Source organism: Staurois parvus, unplaced genomic scaffold (genome assembly GCF_062004578.1).
Source record: "Staurois parvus isolate SC_StPar_1 unplaced genomic scaffold, SC_StPar_1.0 ptg000321l, whole genome shotgun sequence".
Classification (NCBI taxonomy): domain Eukaryota; kingdom Metazoa; phylum Chordata; class Amphibia; order Anura; family Ranidae; genus Staurois; species Staurois parvus.
The window spans coordinates 590,648-617,996 of NW_028318117.1; the positions used below are offsets into that span (position 1 = coordinate 590,648).

The 27,349-nt window shown below is 41.8% G+C and overlaps 1 protein-coding gene across 1 annotated transcript in view; it reads right to left on the minus strand.

Annotated features, from left to right (window-relative positions):
- Nucleotides 1-26,721, minus strand: part of SH2B2 (SH2B adaptor protein 2) — a 131,102-nt gene extending 104,381 nt beyond the window's left edge. The window contains exon 1 of the mRNA XM_089683745.1: nt 26,565-26,721. The gene's annotated coding sequence lies outside the window, so the exon portion shown is untranslated. The remainder of the gene's footprint in view (nt 1-26,564) is intronic.
- Between the last annotated feature and the right edge of the window lie 628 nt (nt 26,722-27,349).

A 27,349-nucleotide genomic window follows, 5' to 3' on the forward strand; every position in this document is an offset into this window, starting at 1 on the left:
CACAGGGGGACAGAAACATCTGCAACTAAGACCATCAAGTGAACAATGCCAGGAATAAAAAAAAAAAAGAGAAGAAAAGAAAAGAAAAAAAAGCTTCTTGATTATGATCAGTCAGTTTCCTAGATTGGTGGGACCACTGGGCAGCACCTTCCCCCTTGTTGTGCTGGATGCCGCATGTCTACCAGCCTGCAATAAATGAGAACTGAAATAACTGAGTGTAATATGTAATCACAACCTGTGACCAATTGGTCACTTTGAAGCTGAAGTCAATCAGCAATGCACTGCACTTTAGCCCTGGTTCACACATATGCGGCCGTGCAGGCCGTGTTTTGCACGAGCACAAGAGCCCATTCATTTGAGACATGGAAGAAGTCCCTGCACTTCTTTGGAAAACGCAGCCCGCACAGGAACCTCGGTTCCCAGTACGGCTGCGGTTTCCAGTGTGGATAGCGTGCCATTAGAACTAATGGCACCTGCCCGCGGGTGCGCATTCCTCTGTGCAGGTGGTGCGGCTGCAGATCCGCAGCGGCACCACCCACACAGATGTGAACCTAGCCTAACGCAGAGTATAACACACATGTACATGTGTGATTAAATTGAGATTAAACCCTCAGTTTTTTTCAAGCTCTTTCAGCGTCTGATTTATCACTTACTGAGTATGTAGCTTCTTTATCTTGTAAAGTTATAGCCAAAATATAAAAAAGCTGGTCCCTCTGCAGGTTTTAATCATAATGTACTAATATTCACTGCATACCAGCACATGATGACGGACTCGCCAGCAAACGGAGCCTTCCAGTGCAGCGCTGTCACGGCTACCCCTACTTCCATCTTCGCTGGGTGTTTCATCTGAGTTTTGTATCTTCGGCTGCGGCGACATCACTTCTGCAGAACACAGAGTAGGCCATAAATGTGATCTGAGCTGTGCCTGTGCAGCTCAGATCACATTACCTGCTGACAAGCAGGGGGGACAATTATGACAGAAGAGACCACTAGCATTGAAAGTTGTGAACTATAACTGCTGTGATAAGAATTTTAATTAATAGTTTACTGGTGAATGTTTTGTTTATCTAAAAAAATGCAAAAGGCTACTTTAATGTCCCATATGGTCTGAGTGGGCCCTAAAAAAATTCACATTTTTTTCTTCAATTTTAAAGCTCAGCCTGGGGAAAAAAATTAGACTTTATAGAACAATTTTTGTCATTGTATCTATTTCATTACACATATTTCCAGCTGATTAGCCTTTTTAAATACAGTTTAATAGCATATTTTACATTTTAATACTTTTATTTCATGAGTATAAACGTATTTCTTTTTTTTACTGCTGGGGCATGGAATGTTTTCGAAGAATTTACTGGGCCCTGGTCTTACTAATGTCAGGAACCACTGCTCTAGATATCTCTACTAATTAAACAGAAATTATGCACTGCTTGTCTCTGCAGTTAAGAATAAAAAAATATATATCTGGACCCCAAAGGTCACCTATTAAGACTTTTAATGGAGGCTGCCAATTCTCACTTTCTTCTGAAAATACTATTTTCCTGGATTCTAAATCACATAACAAGTATAGCATCCTCCTAGCTAGGGGGAGCTAGACCCTACTAGCTAGAGAGAAGCTAAATAGCAGCTCAGGTGAGAGAGTCAGACTGGTCAAATTCTAGTCAGGGCTGAGAGACTCTGCAGGCCAGTCCCTCTGGAATTTCCCCCAGCTGAGGCTTTCAGGTGAGGGCCTTGGAGGCAGTGGGTGAATCTGCGGAGTGGCTGGCTACACTCTTGAGGGTCTTCAGCCAATCCCCAACAGGAGACTTGGCAAGAGGTTGAACTCCCTTAAAAGTGGAAGAGCCTGCTTCGTAGCAAGAGCATGCTGGTGGGAGAGAAGTGAGAAGCAGGAAGATGTGAGACTGCCAGGAGGCCTAGTGTTATGGGGCCTGCCTGCAAGCATGGAGCTAAAAAGAAGGAAAACTCAGGACTCACTAGCCCCCTGAGAGAGGACCACCTGCATGGCAGGAAATGAGCAGCCCAGCTGATAGGCCTGGTAGCAGCAGCCATTACACAAGTGGTACAGGAGAGGATCTAAGTGAGTACACCTACACCCAGTGGGCAGATAGGGGAAGAAGCACTCTGGTGGGAAACCAGATTAGCCTCTGCTAGTGACTGTACACCTTATTTCAGGGAGCAGGATCCAGATTCCCTGCTCAGAAAGAAAACCTTCAGATTGCTGGGTGAAGAGGAGTTCATCTAGAGCAGGGATGTCAAACCGGCGGCCCTCCAGCTGTTGCGGAACCTCAAGTCCCATCATGCCTCCGCCTTTGGCAGCCATGCTTGTAACTGTCAGCCTTGCAATGCCTCATGGGACTTGTAGTTTAGCAACAGCTGGAGGGCCGCCAGTTTGATACCCTTGATCTAGAGTCTGGGGTAGTACAACTGGAGCTGCTGGCTAGCACTCCAATAGAGATTGTGTGTTAGAGAGAAGCTGTGAATAGTTCAGGAAATTGTCTTCAGACTTCAGTTCCCTTGGGAATCCTATACATCCCTAAACCCTATCCAAATCTAATCCCCTCAATAAACAACAAAACCAACACTCTGATTTCTGTCTGTGGATGAAAGCTATGTGTAAAATGCTAACTGACTGGCTGTGCAGGACTATAGGGGGAACCAAAATTCATCAACAATCCCTAAGGGGGTAGTGCTACACAAGCATGCAGCAACTGAAAGTATGACAAAAAAAAGCTATTTAGGGATGAGTGTTTATCGATACACTTGTTAATATTTCATGTATCTCCATGCCACCCTTCATTAGATTAGCACTGCAATTTAATCACATGACAGAAAACAAACTTTCAAGCACGTTGTATTGAAGTCGTTCTTTTAATATATCAGTAGACAAATATGCTTATCTATATCTTTCAATAGTTCACACTCTGTTCTCAGTCAGGGGGACTTAATAAGAATTGGCACCACGCTTGTGGTGGTATGGCCCTTAAGAAGGTCCAGCTCTAGATTCCCTGCTACCAGTTTCACTTCCTTGAAAAAACTTTATCCTTTACTACACCCCCCCCCAAAAAAAAATAACTGCTAGGGACACTGATCCACTGTGTCATGGAGATGACAGACAGGCAGCCATGTTTGAGTCCAGTCTCTGTGACAACCATGGCTTCTTACATAGATACAGTGTAGGAGGGGAGTATACATGAAAGAATAGAAGGTGTGGTATTTGCAGGATCAGAAGGTGAAAATAAAAGAAACAAAGCCTGAAAACTAATGGACTAGCAATTTGAAATACAATTGTCACAGTTTGTTGCTCTCCCCCCTCCGCTGGCCCGCTCAGGAATGACCCCCTGCTGTCTCTCGTCCTGCGCGGCTCTTTGAAGCCGAGCCACGCAGGATGAGAGGCGTGGCTCCTCTCACCTCTGCCACAATCTTATCCCCATCCGGCCAGGCCAGAGGGGACAAGATAGCGAGGTTCACACCTCTCTGCGGAGAAGTGCGAACCTCCTGCAGAGATGTTCCGGACAGCGGCGTCAGGCTGACGCTGCACGGTCCCAGCATCCGCAGCTTGCGGATGCCTCTGGACAAAGGCCGCGCTCACGAGAGCGTGACCCATGTCAAGAGGGGCGTGCCTCTTTGCCGAGCAACAAGGCACGCCGCTCACCGCCCGCCCACCGCCCGCCCACCGTTGCCAGGATGACCGGGAAGCGTCCTGCATCGATTTAAGAGACTGATGCCGGGCTCTTCCTAATCATTCTCTTCCGCTGCCAAGCCACTGAGGGATCCCAGCTGCGGCGGACCCTCATGGCCCACTCTGCAAGCCCTGAGACCCCCAAGGATAGGGGGAGAGCGGAGCAAGCTGCCAAAGCCCTGAGACCCCCAAGGATAGGGGGAGAGCGGAGCAAGCTGCCAAAGCCCTGAGACCCCCAAGGATAGGGGGAGAGCGAAGAAAGCTACCAAAGCCCTGAGACCCCCAAGGATAGGGGGAGAGCCAAGCAAGCTGGCAAAGCCCTGAGACCCCCAAGGATAGGGGGAGAGCCTCCGCAAGCTGCCACACAAGCCCCAAGACCCCCCAAGGATAAGGGGGAGCCTCTGCACGCTGCTGCTCTGCACAGCCCCAAGCTAAGGGGGAGAACCACACCAGCTGCCCTTTGCAGGCACCCAGGACTCGGGGGGGGAATACTACCACGGACTAAGCCACGCATACTCCGGGCATGTACTTGTGTCATACTATCTTGTTTCCCTGTGGACCCGGGCGCCCTGTCGGATCTGTGAGTATATGCCCCCATTTCCCCTGAACTGTTCTTGTACTCCCCCTCTCTGTTTGGATTACAAACTGCTGTAGAGACTTTAACTTTGCCCCTTGGGCTGGACTACAAGTATTTAAGCCCTCTCCTTGCTATTTCCATACTGGGCCCTGTCCCACTCCCTGCAATCCCCCTATTGAGTGACTGTCATTTGTCTCAATAAAGCTTTGTGTGTTTGCCATCTGCCTTATGTGTTCTGTCCTGCCTACCCTCTGTCACAACAATCATTTTTTGTTTTAGGATCTACAGTAGATACACTTTAATTGGTAAAGCACACGACATGAGAGAAAATGAGGGGCTTCAAACTTCTGAAAATGCTAGTTCCCTGCCTGTCATGCTGATGTTCTGTTTTTTTTTTTTTTTTCTTGCTTTCTGAATTACTTACTGAGATCAAGTATACAAATAAGGAAAAACGATAACCTGGAGTATCAGGGCAGAATTAATGTTTAGGCCACACAGGTCCAGACACATACTTTTGGGTCCTAATTAATTGTGTCATTAGGCTGGGGAAACTGGTTGCCAGTTATGCAACTGTCAATAGTTTTTTGTTTGTCTGAAGCTCCATCCATTTGTACCTCATTGAGTAGAGTTGTGGTAAGGGTGCAATGACATAGGAGTCATCGGCTGCACTGCTTCTGTACAGCACCTCCTCAGCAAAGCCAACTCATTTGCAGCCAACAGGAACTACCTGAAAAAACGTGAGTTTCCTAACCAATGCTTCATCTGCCCAATGTATATGGAGCCAAGGTAATTTATTGGGATTTTTAAAATCTGCCATTGTACTTGGTTAGAGCTTCATATAGCCAAGAAAACAGGGAGTGGCAAAATGTGTAAACAGCTGCAGACTGGGGAAACCGAATATACAGTGATGTGAAAAGGCAAATACACCAAATGGAAAGTGTTGACATTTTCAACATACTTGAACAGGCAAACATCTTGATTCAAATAGTGCCTAAGGATGTGATATACTTCAACAAATTTCACTTAAAACTGATATGGTGCATTCATTCTCATGATCTATATCAATAAAAATGCACTACTCAATTTACAACCACTTCAAATCCCTGAAATTAGAAATGGGTGTTCCAGATTAGGAACCAATGATTAGAACCTTCTTAGTAAGTATGCAGGTGGAACCTGCCTTATTTAATCTATGGTCTGGTGTTCTCTTTGCTATTGACTTGTATGCTGCCATCATACCAAGATCAATAAAGCTCCCTAAGGCCCTCAGAAAGGAAGTTGTGAATACTTATGAGTCTGCAAGGGGATTTTAAAAGATCACCAAATGATTTGAAATAAAATATTACACTCTTAAAAAACAATAATCTCTAAGTGGCATACATTGCACCCATACTCATACATTGTCCAGAACTGGCTGGTCCAGCAATTCAAGCCCAAGAGTTTATGGTATGATGTTCAAAGAGGTCTCTAAAATCCAACAACTTTTATCACAGGATGCTTAGGTAACTCTTGAAACCACCGGGATTAAATAAAATCTACTTTCAGAAAGATTGTATCAATTTAACTCGCATGAACTGTGTGTTTGGAAAATTTTTTTGCTGTAGAAAATGCACATTACCGTGAGACTACATTTTGCCATTGAAGATAAAGGCAAAGAGCAGGCCTTCTGAAAAAATGTGCTGAAGATTGATCAATCAAAGATAAAGTTGCTTGGTCACAGTAACACTGGATATGTTTTCTGCAAACTGAAGACATTTCTGGATAAGAACCTCAACACAACTGGGAAGCACAGTGGTGTCTTTTTTATGGTTTGAGGTTGCTTTGCTGCTTCAGGACCTGGGCAGCTTGCTGTCATCGAGTACACATTCTGCAACATATCAAAATGTGCTTGATGAGAATGTGAGACCACCTATTCAAAAGTTAAAAGTGAACTAGAAATGTGTCTTTTAACACGGTGATGATCAAAAAGGATACAAGCAAATCCATCGAGGAATGGCTCAAAAAGAGGAAATAGACAGTTATGAACTGCCCTAGTCAAAGCCCTGACTTTTGTAGGGTATTTTTAAATGGGTATTTCATGCAAATAAACACAAAAACAACTTGCAACTGAGGGAATTTTGCATGAAGAAGTAGTAAAAAATGTCAGAGACTAATGGGCAGTTATACAAAATGTAGAAGTCATTTATACTAAAGGGGGCAATACCAGCCTCTTGATGCCAGTGTTGTTTCTGCACAATATACTATGCCTATTTATATTTTTGTTGTATAAATAATTATAAAGGCAAATTTTTCTTACAATTCTTTTTATTGTTTTTATTCAAATATATCAACATTATCTGTTGGCATTGAACTGAACTAGTCAACAATTTAAATGGGGCGATTGTAAGTCTTGCCATGAATGCTAATCTTGAAAAGTCATGAAAATATGATAACGTGACAAATTATCAAAAACAGCTTTGTGCTTATCTCAACCACCAGCACTTACTAGGACTCCTTGATTTGCTGGACTCATAGTTCACAACTCAGATTAGGAACCTTGAAGAGGGACGACACTGAGCTGCGGGACACCATGGGATGGAGTGCGGGTTGAGGTTAAGATTTCCTGGAATCGTGCACCCACATTTGGGGGAGTCCCTGAGCAACACAATAATTGATCTGCCAATCCCTCCACTGCCTTCCACTCACCCAACGAATAAAATTCAAAATACTAACAACAATTTACAAAGTCATCCACAACTCTGCCCCCAGCTACATCATTAACCTGGTCTCAAAATATCTACCAAACCACTCTCTTCGATTCTCCCAAGACATTCTGCTCTCTAGTTCCCATGTCATCTCCTCCCATGCCCGCCTCCAGGACTTCTCCTGAGCTTCTCCCATCCTATGGAACTCCCTACCCCAATCTATCCAACTATCTCCTAATCTATCCACCTTTAGACGATCCCTGACAACCATTCTCTTTAAAGAAGCCTATCCTGCTTCTAACTAATAAACTGCCTTTTATTTCCTCAATCAGCTCATCCCCCCACAGCTATTACCTTTTGTATCACTCAACTCTTCCTCCTAGATTGTAAGCTCTAACGAGCAGGGCCCTCTGTTTCCTTTAATACCAAATTGTATTGTAACTGTTATGTCTACCTTCATTTTATAAAATGCTGTGCAAACTGTTGGCGCTTTATAAATCCTGCATAATATTAATAGAAAAAAAAATAATAAGATGAAGGTTGTACTAGACAGGTGCTTCCCGATAGGGTGTACTATTAGTCTATTGGCATCTTAGTGCTGTTAACTTTTAGGTCTCGCTCATTCCATACTTGCAGAAAAACTGATGAAAACTAACGTGCAGATTTCAGTTGCAGAGACATCAGTTTACATCAGTTTTTATGCACGCTCCAATGAGTTTTATGTACATTGCAGAAAAAATCTGCACGTGATACTAGTGCTGTGATGTGAGCAGGGCACATAGAGAACAACTGATTTTGTTGTGCCCTTGCAGAACACATACAGAAAAACTGACATCTCTGCACCATGGTGTGAACGAGCCCTTAATGTCTAAGCTATGTGACTATTGCCCTTTGTTCGATACTTTTGACACTTGATTTTTATATAGTAGCTTTTTTTTTTCAAGTAAAGTATTTAAAGAGAACAAATGACATGGAACATATAACCTATAAAAAATCAAACCAAAGCTATGAAACACACGCATATTTTACATATAGTCTATCTCCACTACATATTTCTTGCGATTTAGATTTCACCGAGGTACTTTCTGCCAGACAATAGCTGCATGACCTTCTAAAGACACACGCCCACCCATATATAATATATATACTGTGGACATAAAAAGTCTGCACAGTCCTGTTAAAATGTCAGGTTTCTGTGATGTAAAAAAATGAGACAAAGAGAAATCATTTCAGAACTTTTTCCACCTTTAATGCAACCTACAAAACTGTACAATTCAATTGAAAAACAAACTGAAATCTTTTAGAGGTGGAAGTAAACATAAAAAACTAAAATAATGTGGTCGCATAATTGTGCAACACCCTCTTATAACTGGAGATGTAGCTGTGTTCAGAATTAAGCAATCACATTCATGTTAAATAGGAGTCAGTACACACCTGCCATTATTTAAAGTGCCTCTGATTAACCCCAATATAGTTCAGCTGTTCTAGCAGGTCTTTCCTGACATTTTCTTAGTCGCATCCTACAGCAAAAGTCATTGTCCGCAGAGAGCTTTCAAAGCATCAGAGGGACCTCATTGTTAAAAGGTATCAGTCAGGAGAAGGGTACAAAAGAATTTCCAAGGCATTATATATACCATGAGACACAGTGAAGACAGTAATCAAGTGGAGAAAATATGGCGCAACAGTGACATTACCAAGAATTGGATGTCCCTCCAAAACGGATGAAAAGATGAGAAGAAAACTGGTCTGGGAGGCTGCCAAGAGGCCTACAGCCACATTAGAGGAGCTTCAGGAATATCTAGCAAGTACTGGCTGTGTGGTACATGTGACAGCAATCTCCCAAGCCCAGCTAAATTTTGCAAAAACACATCTAAAGCCTCCTAAAAGCATGTGGGAAAATGTGTTATGGTCTGATGAAACCAAGGTTGAACTTTTTTGCCATAATTCCAAAAGATATGTTTGGTGCAAAAACAACAGTGCACATCACCAAAAGAACACCATACCCACAGTGAAGCATGGTGGTGGCAGCATCATGCTTTGGGGCTGTATTTCTTCAGCTGGAACTGGGGCCTTAGTCAAGGTAGAGTAATTATGAACAGTTCCAAATACAAGTCAATATTGGCACAAAACCTTCAGACTTCTGCTAGAAAGCTGATCATGAAGAGGAACTTCATCTTTCATCATGACAACGACCCAAAGCATACATTATTATACAGGAAAATCTGTGGATGATCTGAAGAGGGCTGTGCACAGGAGATGCCCTCGCAATCTGACAGATTTGCAGTATTTTTGCAAGGAAGAGTGGCCAAATATTGCCAGGTCAAGATGTGCAACGCTGATAGACTCGTGCCCAAAAAGACTGAGTGCTGGAATCAAATCAAAAGGTGCTTCGACAAAGTATTAGTTTAAGGGTGTGCACATTTATGCAACCATATTATTTTAGTTTTTTTATTTTTACTTCCCTCCACCTAAAAGATTTCAGTTTGTTGTTCAACTGGGCTGTACAGTTTATAGGTTACATTAAAGGGGGAAAAGGTCCTGAAATTATTTATTTTTGTCTTATTCTTTTACATCACAGAAACCTGACATTTTCACAGGGGTGTGTAGACTTTTTCTATTACATACACACATATATATATATATATATATATATGTGTGTGTGTATGTATGTATCAGCCAGAGTATGTGCCCTTGTTTTTAATCTCCAGACTGTTGTTGACCCCAGGAGACAGTGAATTCAAATTCACGAAGCATATGTGCTCAACACTAATTATACAACATTAGATAAAACAGGCCGTTTTACTGACAGTCAAAAGGACGGATGTTTGGAGCACAACTCCATTTTCTAAATACATCCAATTACTTAAACCATTATATCAATTCCCCTATGCCATGTAAAATAATTCCCAATTCTGATACAGGCTGAAATAACAAACCTTAACATAAACAGCCATCATGTGGTAAAAACAAGTCAAAATAAGATGCTATCATGATTCCTATCTCACTTGGTAGATGTTACAAACATAAAACAGGACATGCTTTATATAGTATATCTTTAGATTGGAAACTACAAGGAACAACTTTAATGAACGGTTGGATCCACGACTAAATGTTTGCAGAGCCATTCCCCCAAATGATAAATACATTTTTTGTTCATCTAAGTCACCCCAGACAAAATACATGTTTGCATTTACAACAGTTGTGAAAATGTTTTGTTATATGTCAGGATTATACCAATTCCTGTTATGGTCTACAATTACATAGGGGACACGTCAATCTCCAATGTATAATTCAATTCATAGTTCAACAAGGTTTAAAAGGGAAACATTGATATTTTTATGGATAAAATGCTGTGCGTACATTTTACATTTGTGGCTTTTTTTGGTAAGGCTATAACATGCACATGTAAATTATGTTACCCATTCATAAAGAATCCACCCATTTGAGCCACAGTTACATCACTTGTATTACAAACATAAAACCAGAATGTCTACGATGGGCAGATGTCCACTGTGATTGTACAGTCCATCAATGAAGAGCCTGAACAGAAAGTGAAGATGGAAATTACATGAGCAGTCAAGACTCTCCCTTGTTAATCTGCTGGCATTGGTGGCCAAATACCTTATTTACCCTTCAGTATCAAGTGATGCTGACTGCTAATGCTTAGTTTATGGAGGCAATAAATTTACTCAATTCCAGGACCACAGCTCTGTGTATTCAGAGTGATATGGAGGGAGGCTAGGGGAATTTTTTTGTGATGTAAATTAAGCACAGCTGTGAGGGATACAATACTTTACATGTGAAAACAAGACTAGTGCTACATCTGCCGGTAATGGGAAATACTACCTAATATCAATATGCAATTTTTCATACTAACCCAGAAAAAAGAGAAATCTTTATTTTTCTTTTTTAGTCCTGACCTTATTAAATCAAGAATTAAAAGAAAAATCACCATAAACTGACAACGTGCGCATCCACCAGCAGTAGTACCAAGGAAACAAAATTGTAAATGGCTGGCAACCCCTCACCTATACAAGTGATCATCAACTGCTTCCACATTTCTGTTTCAGGTTCAGAAATTAAATGAAGAAAATTAAGGGTAGTACTATACAGGATAAGGAAACTCTGATAGCTTTGTTAGATGCCTTTATTAATTAACGTATGTCTAACATATGCCAGGCAGAGTGACACTTGCACAGGTAAAGCAAAGATTTACTAGGCAGTGGTGGCTAACTTACTAGACATGGGGGTCTGTGGCAGCTGAAATCGATTGGGGTTTGTGTGGGTGGGGGGGTGTAAAAGTAGTGCTACAGAGGATTGTCAGAAACTGCCGACAAAGTGCTAGATTTGATTAGAGACTAGTGACATGCTATTGGGGTAGATGAAGGCTGGAGATATGCAACATGTTAGAGACTGTGGATATGTTTTATTAGACTACCAGAATGATCCCACTAGTGGCTGCTGGGGCCCAAGGGCCATGCTGTAGGTGCCAAATGAATGCATAATGGACACCATAGGTTTAAAGTGTCTAGAAATCAGATGTTTACAGTGAAACTGGAGAAGGATGTCCGTGAGCCCTCTCCAACATCTCATGACTGACCCTGCTTTGGGGAAGAATCAACACTCCTTGATAATCACTATTGCTTTTCCTTGAGACGAGCCAATGCCTGAACATTTCTTGATCCCTAGGTATAAAAATGTACATTTTCCAAATATGTACATATTGTTATGTTTATACTGTACAATAATAATTCACAGTAAGGAATTGTGAAGGCTCAGCCTCTATCTAGTTTCAATAGATACCTTTAAAATGACTAGTGAATATCATACTGGTTATGTTCATCTAATATACAAAGCTAAATACAAAGAGAAACTATAAGTAATTACTCTAGCTGGATTGAAAACGTATTTTACACATATGAAATAATATTGGAATGAAAGGGTGCCTCTATATGTTTCTATGTAAAGTGTTACCAAACCCAGGACCCTGCATTCACTATATCTGGTCTCCCAAAGTACCCAACTTGTAAAACTTGTCAGAAGTGATTCATGCTGATAGCAGAAGCTGCAGACAGAAATGGCACTTTTAATTAAAGTATTACTAAACCCAGGACCCTGCATTCACTATATCTGGTCTCACAGTACACAGAACATGGAAATGCAATTATTTTAGTAAATATAAACTGTTAAACACCTTTTCTCATCAGCAGTTAAAGCAGTTTTGTGACTTCTATCAGTGTCTAGCAGAGCACGGGTTAAAGCTTGTAGGAGGAGTTTTCATTCTCCTCTCACTGTCCTATGAGGCTGCATAACCCCTGACCCTCTGGATAGTGCTGATCGGCCCTGTGCTGATCATATGCACCCTCCCAAGAAAAAAAAAACTCTCTAGCAATACACACTAAACTGAGCATGTGCAGCTTGCCCCCAAAGTTCTGTTCTATCAGGAGATGAAATGGGGACCATGAAAGAAGGGGAGCATCAGAGAAGACAGAATCAAACATTCTTTTTACACAATGCAGAGGAATAACCCCTTAATTTCCACATTAAGTATAACAAGCATACTTTACTGCAGATACAGACTGATTTTACTGTTATTGGTTTAGTAACACTTTAAAGTTGAACTCTGGGATAAGTGAAACTTGCTATATATGAGCCATCAGATATGTACATTATAAACTTTTTAAAAGTCTTTAATGATTTGTAGTAAAACTGCCCTGTTTTGATAACATTTACCTTAGAAAAATCTGTGACACCATTGCTAGCACTGAATAAATGCCAATATGGCCAGGCACTCAGAGAAGGTAGCATGGAAGTGGATATGTTACATCCGCTCATCATGTAACTGAAATTGTAGTTGTGAATAGCCAGGCTTGGGCAGGCGGGTAATGTCAATCAAATGATGTAGCTACATTAGGCAGTTCAGACTGGGGGTCTAAGATTCAAGGGTCCACCAACTACAGCAAGCAGGGATGTGATTGTGTCACTGATCACTGCAAAGAGAACTACAGCAGAGAAGTTACAAGACCAGTTGCCAGGTGGAAAGAGTTCATAGCGACCACTGGTCTTATGAAACGAATGTTAAAGTGTATGTTACCCTAACATTTCATATTCCTGATACAGATTTTATTGTACCTGTACATGTTGTAAAAAGTATCCTGATCTCTGCATTGCTTACTTGGTGTGAAATACCTGATGCCCTTGCCAGTTCTCCTGCTTTTCTATTTTAAACTGACCACACCAGGCATGGAAGCTCATCCATCCCAGTGTGGTCAGTTTTCTTTTCTGAAAACAGGTCACAGGAGTGCAGAATGAATTGCACTGCTGTGAACCCATAGAAGTATTGTTAAAAATCTTTGGTTATACTTCTCCTTTAAGGGTAAAAAAGCATTAAATAAAATGTTCACCTTTAAATAGAGAAATGTATGCAGTGGCAGAAATGTTAAAGAATATGTTACCTCAACATTTCATATTCCTGACACGTGCCTGGTGTAACATGCATTTGTGTTAAGAAATATCCTTTTCTCTTTGTATTTCTTCCTTTGTGTGAAATGCCTGAAGAGCCTGCCAGTCCCCCCGCTTTCCTATTTCAATCTGACCATGTTAGGCATGAAGGCGCATCTTTCCCAGTATGGTCAGTTTTGCATCTTTCCCAGTATGGTCAGATTTCTGTCTGTGCTGGGAGAACAGTCTGCCTGGCCTCCAAAGATCAGGCTTGTGCTGACACCCTCCCCCTGCACTGCATAGCCATTAACTGGGAAGATCAGTGTCCTGCTGTTTCTCCACCCTAGCTCTCCAAGTCCTTTATACAGATGTGAACAGAGATTATGTGATTGCTTATAAAAAAAAAAAAGGGTAATTATATTGTTTTATTTATATCTATAAACAAATGTTTTATCTTTTATTTCTATTTCAAACTGAATGGGTTATTTTAAGAGGTAAGGGTTCACATATACTTTAACAACTCAAATGAATGTTATGGCGAAATGAAATACACATACTGTATACTTGCAGTGATGAATAAATGAAAAACAAATCTAGCTTCATGATCACCTATGAAGGTTTTTCTAGAAAAGTGATTCTGCCAGACCGCAGAGCCGGTACCGGTCTTCCACTTCCGCAGTCAATACTGGAATGGTGATAAGCTTTTACGATGTACAGTACAACAGGCAACTGTGTACAATATAAGCTGAGACCCATCTGGCTGTATGCTGATCTGAGTGGAGTCTGCCTTCTTCTTCCAGTCATTATCATAAATACATTAAACCTTTAAACGACCACTCACCCAGGCCGGCAGAGTTAGGAGGAATTACTGCAGCCATTAATTCAATTGAAAAGGGGATGTTTTCAAACTAAACACAAATAGGCAGCATCTCCTTGTAGTACGCTCGCAAACAAAATGCTGAGATTGGTAGAAAGCAGCAATTTTTCAATATAAAGTTAGAACTGGGCTGTACGTATTAATAGCCCCAATCCCATGTTCATTTAGGCAAATGGGCAATAAATATCCTGATGGCCCGCTACGGTGATAGGAAAGCAATGGGAGCACTCTATAGTAAGAGGATGGGGAATGAGTCAAGTCAATGGTGATAATGGACCGCATAATGTTGCACTTAAAATGCAGCTTTCCTGTCAAATTTGACAATCTGCCTTCAAACAGTGTTACACTGCAGATTCCACTTTTACACACGATAAAATAAGGGTCCACTTTTGGTTTTACTTACTGCTTCCGAACAAAAGATTTCAATGTATTGTGATGATTGGGGCTGACCGATAACAGTAGGATTGGAAAACGATCATATGACCTCCACATACACCAATGGGCAGCCAGTACACCGACAAAAAAAGGTTACATGCATACGGCTATAATTAGGTTTAAAATACGCCTAGGGTATAAACCACGTTGTTTTCCCGCAGCTAGGGAGCCACAGGTGGGGCATTTAACAGTAGGATTGGAAAACGATCATATGACCTCCACATACACCAATGGGCAACCAGTACACCCAAAAAAAGGCTACATGCATACGGCTATAATTAGGTTTAAAATACGCCTAGGGTATAAACCACGTTGTTTTCCCGCAGCCAGGGAGCCACAGGTGGGGCATTTAACAGTAGGATTGGAAAACGATCATATGACCTCCACATACACCAATGGGCAGCCAGTCCACCAAAAAAAGGCTACATGCATACGGCTATAATTAGGTATAAAATACGCCTAGGGCAGTGGTCGGCAAGCCGCGGCTCGCGAGCCACATGCGGCTCTTTACACACTTTAATGCGGCTCTTCTGTGTGCCAGGCGCCCGCTCCGCTCCCTCTTCGCGGGCGGCCGCCCCAAAAGTCAGGACTCTGCAGATAGCCCAGCAATGGGCAAACTACGGCCCGCGGGCCGTATACGGCCCGGCGGACCTTTTAATCCGGCCCGCAGAGCGTGGCAAACATTGGCTGTCAGGATGTAGGCGGGGCAGCGTGACGAACTCCTCTCCTCTCACAGTCCGCCCTGAAGACCGGAACGGCGCGGGAACACGGCAAGAGGAACGCGCGGAGCAAAGGTAAGTGAATTGACACAATATGGGGAATGAATTACTATAGGGGGGATGAATTACTATAGGGGGGATGAATTACTATGGGGGATGAATTACTATAGGGGGGATGAATTACTATGGGGGATGAATTACTATAGGGGGGATGAATTACTATATGGGGGATGAATTACTATGGGGGATGAATTACTATATGGGGGATGAATTACTATATGGGGGGATGAATTACTATATGGGCGATGAATTACTATGGGGGATGAATTACTATATGGGGGATGAATTACTATATGGGCGATGAATTACTATGGGGGATGAATTACTATATGGGGGATGAATTACTATGGGGGATGAATTACTATATGGGGGATGAATTACTATGGGGGATGAATTACTATATGGGGGATGAATTACTATGGGGGATGAATTACTATATGGGGGATTAATTACTATGGGGGATGAATTACTATATGGGGGATTGTATTACTATGGGGGATGAATTACTATGGGGGATGAATTACTATATGGGGGATGAATTACTATATGGGGGATGAATTACTATGGGGGATGAATTACTATATGGGGGATGAATTACTATGGGGGATGAATTACTATAGGGGGGATGAATTACTATATGTGGGATGAATTACTATGGGGGATGAATTACTATATGGGGGATGTATTTTCAGTTTTAAAAATGTGGCTCTCAAAATAAATTTCAATCGTGGTTTTGGAGAGATTTGAAAAAAAAGGTTGCCCACCACTGGCCTAGGGTATAAACCACGTTGTTTTCCCGCAGCCAGGGAGCCACAGGTGGGGCATTTAACCTGCCATAGAAGTGAATGGCTATACACCCCTGTACTTGTGGAAACACCAATGCTTCTCTGCATCAGCTCTTACCACATAAGCTGTACAACGTATTTTACTGAACTCATAGAAGCATCAACTTTTACACAAGTATAGGGATGTACAGCCATTCACTTCTACGGCCAGCTATATGCCCTGACTGCACTCCTCAACCACAGGAAAACATTTTTATGTCCGTGTGCATGATTCCTAATGGATTGCTTTTATTCCAAGATGAGGATGTTACCAGGGGTGCCTACACAGTACATAGATCTGCATGCCAGAGTGGTACAAGCATGTATGTTTATATCATGATGTCACTAAAGAATGGGTTCTCCATCTTTTCTACCTATGGGTAAAAACTGGGAAATTATATAATCAAGTGATTTAGTCCTCATACACACTGGACGTTTTTACAGCTGCTGTTTTTGGCTTCTGGCGGTTTATTCTACAGTCAGTAAACTCCGCAGCATGTTATCCTATGTGTCCATGCACACATAGGCTTTAATCAGAGTTTTTTTGGCAGGAGAGTTTTCTGGCTGGAAAAAAACCCCAGGACTAGTTGGTTTCAAGAGGATTTTTTTATCTGTAAAAACACTAACACTGGTAAATGCGGTAAAACATGGCAATACACAGCAAACTGGCGTTTTTGAAAGTTTTTTTTTTTGGCAAATTTTTTTTTTTGTGTAAAAAACAAAAAAAAAACACTAATGCGGAAAAACGTGGCTAAACAGCTAGTTGCTAAACATAACTTTGTACAGCTCATTTTTAAAATGTCTATTGTGCATGAGCCCTATAAAGTGTTACTAAACCCACAACAGTAAAATCAGTCTGTATATGCAGTAAAGCATGTTTGTTATACCCACTGTGGAACCTAAGGGGTTAATCCTCTGCATTGTGTAAAATGTTTGATCCTGATTGCTCTGTTCCTCCCCTTGTTTAAGCAACCACCTCTTATCTCCTGATAAGACAGACTGAACCATAGGCATTTTGCACATGCTCCGTTTGGTGTATATTTCTAGAGGTTTTTTTTTTCTTGGGAGAGTGCATGTGATCAGCACAGGGCCAATCAGCACTGGTCAGACAGAGGTCAGGTGTTTTGCATCCTCCAAGAGCAGAAAGAAAACTCCTCCTACAAGCTTTAACTAGTGCTCTGCTGAACACTGATAGAAGTCACAAGACTGCTATATACTGCTGATGAAAAAAGGTATTTATCAGTTTATATTTACTACAAAAATTGCATTTCCATGTTGTGTGTACTGTGGGAGACCAGATATAGTGAATGCAGGGTCCTGGGTTTAGTAACACTTTAAAGTAAAGTCTCGTTCACAGGGGTAAAATGCTTACCACCCTGTGGAGTGCTTTTCAGAGGGCAGTACAGGTGTTCAGGAGGTGCTACTACCACCTCCTGAACATTTGGGGTTTTTTTCACTTTTATTTCTAACTTGCCAAACGGCAATTTTACATTGTGGGACTTCGCTGGTGCTACCTGTCAGACTCTACACCCCAATCTAAAAATGCCAAAACCATGAAGCAAAGAATTGTGGTTGCAGCATGTATACAGCCCTATCCAGCTGTATTGTTAGCATTCTGAGGTGCCTGTTTTTACTTCCCCCCAGCCGCTCATCTAAAGGAGCCCTTAGCCCTTGTTTGGTGCTTGTGCAGGCTCTTAAAGTTCCCATTGTGGCCATGCAGTGCTCCTACACATGATAGGATATTATGTCAATCTAAAAATGTGACTGCAGATCACTATAAAACAGGCCCTGTGGCAATAAATAATCGGTGACCACTTGAGCTTGAGTTTTTTTCAAGAATATATAGAGTGTTTGTACATGCGTTTTTCTGGCTTTGCCAGGTTTGAGCATTTTTGTTTTAGCCAAAAGAAAGTTACTAGGAAAAGGAGCGGCAAGAACTGAGCCCACGTTAGATGGGTTTTTGGGCATTCCCATAGAAGTCTATAGGGACCCAAAATGAGCGACTCTCCCTCAAAGAAGCTCAATGTACTTTTCTGAGCTACAAGCGGCAAGTTTCAAGTGACACAATGTATAGGAATGAATGGGCACATAGGATACAATGGGTATCCTCATGTGGACTGTTGAAGTGCTTCTGAAAACAATTCTTCCATTCACTGAGATTTGAACCAGAGCTTGTACCTGCAAACAGTGTAGGTACCTGAATATGACTTGGTATCAGACTCTTGCAGTCCACTGTACAGCAGAGCTCAGACAGGCTGGGGAAAGGACAAAACCTGTGTTACTGAACAGAAAAAATATCTGCTCCTCTTCCCAGCTTGACAGGACTTTGCTGTGTGGCAGAGAAGTGGAAATCTCAGGACTTGATGGACAGAAACACGAGAGTTCTTCAAAACGTTTTTGCACTTTTTTAACATATATATATATATGTAGAAAAGCGTGGAAACTTTTTGATGACCCCTCGTACAAATCTTTTGGCAGGTAAACCAGCTCCTATATGTGTATTTAATTTTTTTTTTTTTTTGCTGGTCGCCTGGATAAAATATATAAAGGCTTCATTCACAAATCTTAAACTGGCCAAACACTATGCAAACTTCAGCTGCTTTCTGATAAATTGGCCTCCCACCTAACAATTTTTTTTTTTCTGTTCAACATTAATCTATCAGTGTATGGCCACCCTAACTCACCTGGATAAAAATCCATGTTTTCAAATAAGTGACAATGTCTTTTTCAAAGGGATTTTACAATCTACCTTTGGAATGACTTGTGCTTCTCTTTACATTGTAAACTCTCATGAACAGGACCATCCTAACCCTCTTGAATTGAATTGTAACTGTACATCTCCCTTTATTTTGTAAAGTGCTGCACAAACTGTTGGTGCTATATACTGTAAATCTTGTATAATAATGAAAGTAATAAAACAAACCCACAGGCTTATGTTAAAGTGCATTCTTAGATTGTAAGCTCCAAGGAGCAGGGCCCTCCAATCCCTCTTATATTGAACTGTATTGTCTCCCATTATATTGTAAAGCGCTGAGCAAACTGTTGGCGCTACATAAATTATGTATAATAATAATTATTATTATTATTTCACAGCTTTAAATATGTCATCTGTCCTCTCCTTAAATCTTATCTACTAAAGTTCTCCTTTATTTCTCTAACTCCCTTCTTTTTTAAACCCTAGGCGAATCTTGGTCCATTTTCAATAGATTGGTGATGGTCCAAACTCATCCACCCAAGAAACCCTATCTAAATGGATTTTCTTTCTACAAGCCTATGACTTACTCCACTGGTCTCTGCCTCTGATATATAGTACTTATTGTACAACATTCCTGTAATAGTTTATACTTATTGGTCGCTTATGATTGATTCATATAACGATAACAGCAGGATCTATCTGTTGATTAATGTTTTTTTTTCTTTCTCTTTGTAAATATCTTTATTTTAAACTTCAATAAAAATATATTGTTTAAAAAAAATATGTAAACAGTAAGAAAAATCAAGTCAAGCTTCGCATAAATGAATTTTCTAAATCTGAATCATAGAAAGTATCACATCTCACATTCTATAGCGATACAGTTTGTGTATCAGAAACACAGACTACAGTGATCACACAAATCGATAGCATTATTTATGAACAATGATTCCCATCATTGTGCAATGCTGGTGATGTAAAGAATCCCCACTGTGCTGTTTACACATATCTCTTCCAGGGTTGGTGGTGACTGTCATACATCTCTCTCTACATGTCTCATCCCTCCACCAGAGCCCAGCACAAGGACACACCAACATCTGCCTGGGACTGGGAGGACTGGCAGCTCCTCCATCAATAATGCAGGGCCAGCTGATCCAGGACAAACTTGCAGCCCCCAGGCACAGGAGACCTTCCCCATGTAAAAAGAACAAGGCAGATCCCCCCATCAGCTCTACAGAGCCAAGAGGAGCTGCTACTGTGTGCTAAATAGGATTACAGGAAAGATCCCAATCAGCCAGACAAGGATGTACACACACACACATACACACAATGTTGGGATCACACACTGTATACACAATGCTGGGATCACACACTGTATACACAATGCTGGGATCACACACTGTATACACAATGCTGGGATCACACACTGTATACACAATGCTGGGATCACACACTGTATACACAATGCTGGGATCACACTGTATACACAATGCTGGGATCACACACTGTATACACAATGCTGGGATCACACACTGTATACACAATGCTGGGATCACACACTGTATACACAATGCTGGGATCACACACTGTATATACACAATGCTGGGATCACACACTGTATACACAATGCTGGGATCACACTGTATACACAATGCTGGGATCACACACTGTATACAAAATGCTGGGATCACACACTGTATATACACAATGCTGGGATCACACACTGCATACACAATGCTGGGATCACACACTGTATATACACAATGCTGGGATCACACACTGTATACAAAATGCTGGGATCACACACTGTATACACAATGCTGGGATCACACACTGCATGTACAATGCTGGGATCACACACTGTATACACAATGCTGGGATCAAACACTGTATACACAATGCTGGGATCACACACTGTATATACACAATGCTGGGATCACACACTGTATATACAATGCTGGGATCACACTGTATACACAATGCTGGGATCACACACTGTATATACACAATGCTGGGATCACACACTGTATATACACAATGCTGGGATCACACACTGTATACAAAATGCTGGGATCACACACTGTATATACACAATGCTGGGATCACACTCTGTATATACACAATGCTGGGATCACACACTGCATACAAAATGCTGGGATCACACACTGTATACACAATGCTGGGATCACACACTGTATACACAATGCTGGGATCACACACTGTATATACACAATGCTGGGATCACACACTGTATACACACAATGCTGGGATCACACACTGTATATACAATGCTGGGATCACACACTGTATATACAATGCTGGGATCACACACTGTATACACACAATGCTGGGATCACACTGTATATACACAATGCTGGGATCACACTGTATACACAATGCTGGGATCACACACTGTTTATACACAATGCTGGGATCACACACTGTATATACAATGCTGGGATCACACGCTGTATACACAATGCTGGGATCACACTGTATACACAATGCTGGGATCACACACTGTATATACACAATGCTGGGATCACACACTGTATATACACAATGCTAGGATCACACACTGTATATACAATGCTGGGATCACACATTGTATATACACAATGCTGGGATCACACACTGTATACACAATGCTGGGATCACACTGTATACACAATGCTGCGATCACACACTGTATATACAATGCTGGGATCACACTGTATACACAATGCTGGGATCACACACTGTATATACAATGCTGGGATCACACACTGTATATACAATGCTGGGATCACACACTGTATACACACAATGCTGGGATCACACACTGTATACACACAATGCTGGGATCACACACTGTATATACACAATGCTGGGATCACACACTATACATACAATGCTGGGATCACACGCTGTATACACAATGCTGGGATCACACGCTGTATACACAATACATGACACACTGTATACAGACAATGCTGGGATCACACGCTGTATACACAATGCTGGGATCACACACTATATACACAATGCTGGGATCACACACTATATACACAATGCTGGGATCACACACTGTATACACAATGCTGGGATCACACACTGTATATACACAATGCTGGGATCACACACTGTATACACAATGCTGGGATCACACACTGTATACACAATGCTGGGATCACACACTGTATATACAATGCTGGGATCACACACTGTATACACAATGCTGGGATCACACTGTATACACAATGCTGGGATCACACACTGTATATACAATGCTGGGATCACACACTGTATATACAATGCTGGGATCACACACTGTATACACACAATGCTGGGATCACACTGTATATACACAATGCTGGGATCACACTGTATACACAATGCTGGGATCACACACTGTTTATACACAATGCTGGGATCACACACTGTATATACAATGCTGGGATCACACGCTGTATACACAATGCTGGGATCACACTGTATACACAATGCTGGGATCACACACTGTATATACACAATGCTGGGATCACACACTGTATATACACAATGCTAGGATCACACACTGTATATACAATGCTGGGATCACACATTGTATATACACAATGCTGGGATCACACACTGTATACACAATGCTGCGATCACACACTGTATATACAATGTTGGGATCACACTGTATACACAATGCTGGGATCACACACTGTATATACAATGCTGGGATCACACACTGTATACACACAATGCTGGGATCACACACTGTATATACACAATGCTGGGATCACACACTATACATACAATGCTGGGATCACACGCTGTATACACAATGCTGGGATCACACGCTGTATACACAATACATGACACACTGTATACAGACAATGCTGGGATCACACGCTGTATACACAATGCTGGGATCACACACTATATACACAATGCTGGGATCACACACTATATACACAATGCTGGGATCACACACTGTATACACAATGCTGGGATCACACACTGTATATACACAATGCTGGGATCACACACTGTATACACAATGCTGGGATCACACACTGTATACACAATGCTGGGATCACACACTGTATATACAATGCTGGGATCACACACTGTATACACAATGCTGGGATCACACTGTATACACAATGCTGGGATCACACACTGTATACACACAATGCTGGGATCACACTGTATACACACAATGCTGGGATCACACTGTATACACAATGCTGGGATCACACACTGTATATACAATGCTGGGATCACACACTGTATACACACAATGCTGGGATCACACTGTATATACAATGCTGGGATCACACACTGTATACACACAATGCTGGGATCACACACTGTATATACACAATGCTGGGATCACACTCTGTATATACAATGCTGGGATTACACGCTGTATACACAATCCTGGGATCACACTGTATACACAATGCTGGGATCACACGCTGTATACACAATACATGACACACTGTATACACACAATGCTGGGATCACACGCTGTATACACAATGCTGGGATCACACACTATATACACAATGCTGGGATCACACACTATATACACAATGCTGGGATCACACACTGTATACACAATGCTGGGATCACACACTGTATATACACAATGCTGGGATCACACACTGTATACACAATGCTGGGATCACACACTGTATATACACAATGCTGGGATCACACACTGTATATACACAATGCTGGGATCACACACTGTATATACACAATGCTGGGATCACACACTATACATACAATGCTGGGATCACACGCTGTATACACAATGCTGGGATCACACGCTGTATACACAATACATGACACACTGTATACAGACAATGCTGGGATCACACGCTGTATACACAATGCTGGGATCACACACTATATACACAATGCTGGGATCACACACTATATACACAATGCTGGGATCACACACTGTATACACAATGCTGGGATCACACACTGTATATACACAATGCTGGGATCACACACTGTATACACAATGCTGGGATCACACACTGTATATACAATGCTGGGATCACACACTGTATACACAATGCTGGGATCACACTGTATACACAATGCTGGGATCACACACTGTATACACACAATGCTGGGATCACACTGTATATACAATGCTGGGATCACACACTGTATATACAATGCTGGGATCACACAGTATACACAATGCTGGAATCACACACTGTATACACACAATGCTGGGATCACACTGTATATACAATGCTGGGATCACACACTGTATACACACAATGCTGGGATCACACTGTATATACAATGCTGGGATCACACACTGTATATACACAATGCTGGGATCACACACTGTATATACACAATGCTGGGATCACACACTGTATACACAATGCTGGGATCACACACTGTATACACACAATGCTGGGATCACACACTGTATATACAATGCTGGGATCACACAGTATACACAATGCTGGGATCACACACTGTATATACAATGCTGGGATCACACACTGTATACACACAATGCTGGGATCACACACTGTATATACACAATGCTGGGATCACACACTGTATATACACAATGCTGGGATCACACACTGTATATACACAATGCTGGGATCACACACTGTATAGACACAATGCTGGGATCACACACTGTATACACAATGCTGGGATCACACACTGTATATACACAATGCTGGGATCACACACTGTATACACAATGCTGGGATCACACTCTGTATATACAATGCTGGGATTACACGCTGTATACACAATGCTGGGATCACACTGTATACACAATGCTGGGATCACACTCTGTATATACAATGCTGGGATTACACGCTGTATACACAATACATGACACACTGTATGCACACAATGCTGGGATCACACACTATATACACAATGCTGGGATCACACACTGTATATACAATGCTGGGATCACACACTGTATATACTCAATGCTGGGATCACACTGTATACACACAATGCTGGGATCACACTCTGTATATACACAATGCTGGGATCACACACTGTATATACAATGCTGGGATCACACACTGTATACACAATGCTGGGATCACACTGTATACACAATGCTGGGATCACACACTGTATACACACAATGCTGGGATCACACTGTATATACAATGCTGGGATCACACACTGTATATACAATGCTGGGATCACACAGTATACACAATGCTGGAATCACACACTGTATACACACAATGCTGGGATCACACTGTATATACAATGCTGGGATCACACACTGTATACACACAATGCTGGGATCACACTGTATATACAATGCTGGGATCACACACTGTATATACACAATGCTGGGATCACACACTGTATATACACAATGCTGGGATCACACACTGTATATACAATGCTGGGATCACACAGTATACACAATGCTGGGATCACACACTGTATACACACAATGCTGGGATCACACACTGTATATACAATGCTGGGATCACACAGTATACACAATGCTGGGATCACACACTGTATATACAATGCTGGGATCACACACTGTATACACACAATGCTGGGATCACACACTGTATATACACAATGCTGGGATCACACACTGTATATACACAATGCTGGGATCACACACTGTATATACACAATGCTGGGATCACACACTGTATAGACACAATGCTGGGATCACACACTGTATACACAATGCTGGGATCACACACTGTATATACACAATGCTGGGATCACACTCTGTATATACAATGCTGGGATTACACGCTGTATACACAATACATGACACACTGTATACACACAATCCTGGGATCACACGCTGTATACACAATACATGACACACTGTATACACACAATGCTGGGATCACACACTATATACACAATGCTGGGATCACACACTGTATATACTCAATGCTGGGATCACACTGTATACACACAATGCTGGGATCACACTCTATATATACACAATGCTGGGATCACACACTGTATATACAATGCTGGGATCACACACTGTATACACAATACATGACACACTGTATATACACAATGTTGGGATCACACACTGTATACACAATACATGACACACTGTATATACACAATGCTGGGATCACACGCTGTATACACAATGCTGGGATCACACACTGTATATACACAATGCTGGGATCACACGCTGTATACACAATACATGACACACTGTATATACACAATGCTGGGATCACACACTGTATACACAATGCTGGGATCACACACTGTATACACACAATGCTGGGATCACACGCTGTATACACAATACATGACACACTGTATATACACAATGCTGGGATCACACACTGTATATACAATGCTGGGATCACACGCTGTATACACAATGTTGGGATCACACGCTGTATACACAATACATGACACACTGTATACACAATGCTGTGCTGACAGTCCCATCCATCATCAGACAGCTCTACAGACGTGCACTTGTCCCCCGATCCCTCCCTCTGACAGTCCAATGTGTCCCCAGCAGTCATTCTATGGAGAAGACACAGTCTGGGGGTCCCTCCCCTCCCAGAATAGCACTCACTGTGTGATCGGGATCATTGCTGGTGCCGGCTGCTCCGGGTGATTTAAATCCCGTGCTTTGAAGTCAGCATGGTCCTGTCTCCATGTCTCACTATGGAGGGGAATGACACCATCACACGGATCCCTTTCTTGTTTTCCACACCCCCGGAGCTGGGGGCGGGGTCACATCACCGCACAGCTCATAAAGGGCCCCAGCCTGGGATGAGGACATTGCTGGTTGTCACACGTCCCATGTCATGGACACCGGGCACACAGACCGGGGGATCTGCGACTCTTCTTTTTCATCGATGCATTTCTTCTTGATTGATTTTGTTATCATTGCATTCCTGGAAGTCATTTCTGCCCTTCATGTATCTTCCATGCAGTTTCTTTCTATAGGATTGCTGAAGATGATGCATTCGGTTTTATATTTGATTCTGTTTCTGTAAGATCTGATTAAAGGAAATCTATGGTCACAGCATACACTTCAACCACTTGTCTTTTTTAACATGTTAAAATCTGCATTTTTTTTTTTACTAGAACTGTAAATCCTCCAAAAATGCGTTTCTTTAAAGCAGAGACCCTGGGGAATAAAATGGGGGTATCTGCAATTTGTTATGTCCCATGATATTTGTGCAGTTATTTATCAAACGTATTCTTGGGAAAAGAGACACAAAAATGAATTTTATTGCACACAAATACAATACAGTACCCACCGTTTGTGAGATAAGAGCTGCTTCTCTATTGGCCTATTGAAAGAGATTTTCCACAACTTCCCAGATTCCCTTCACGCTTTTACAGCTCCTA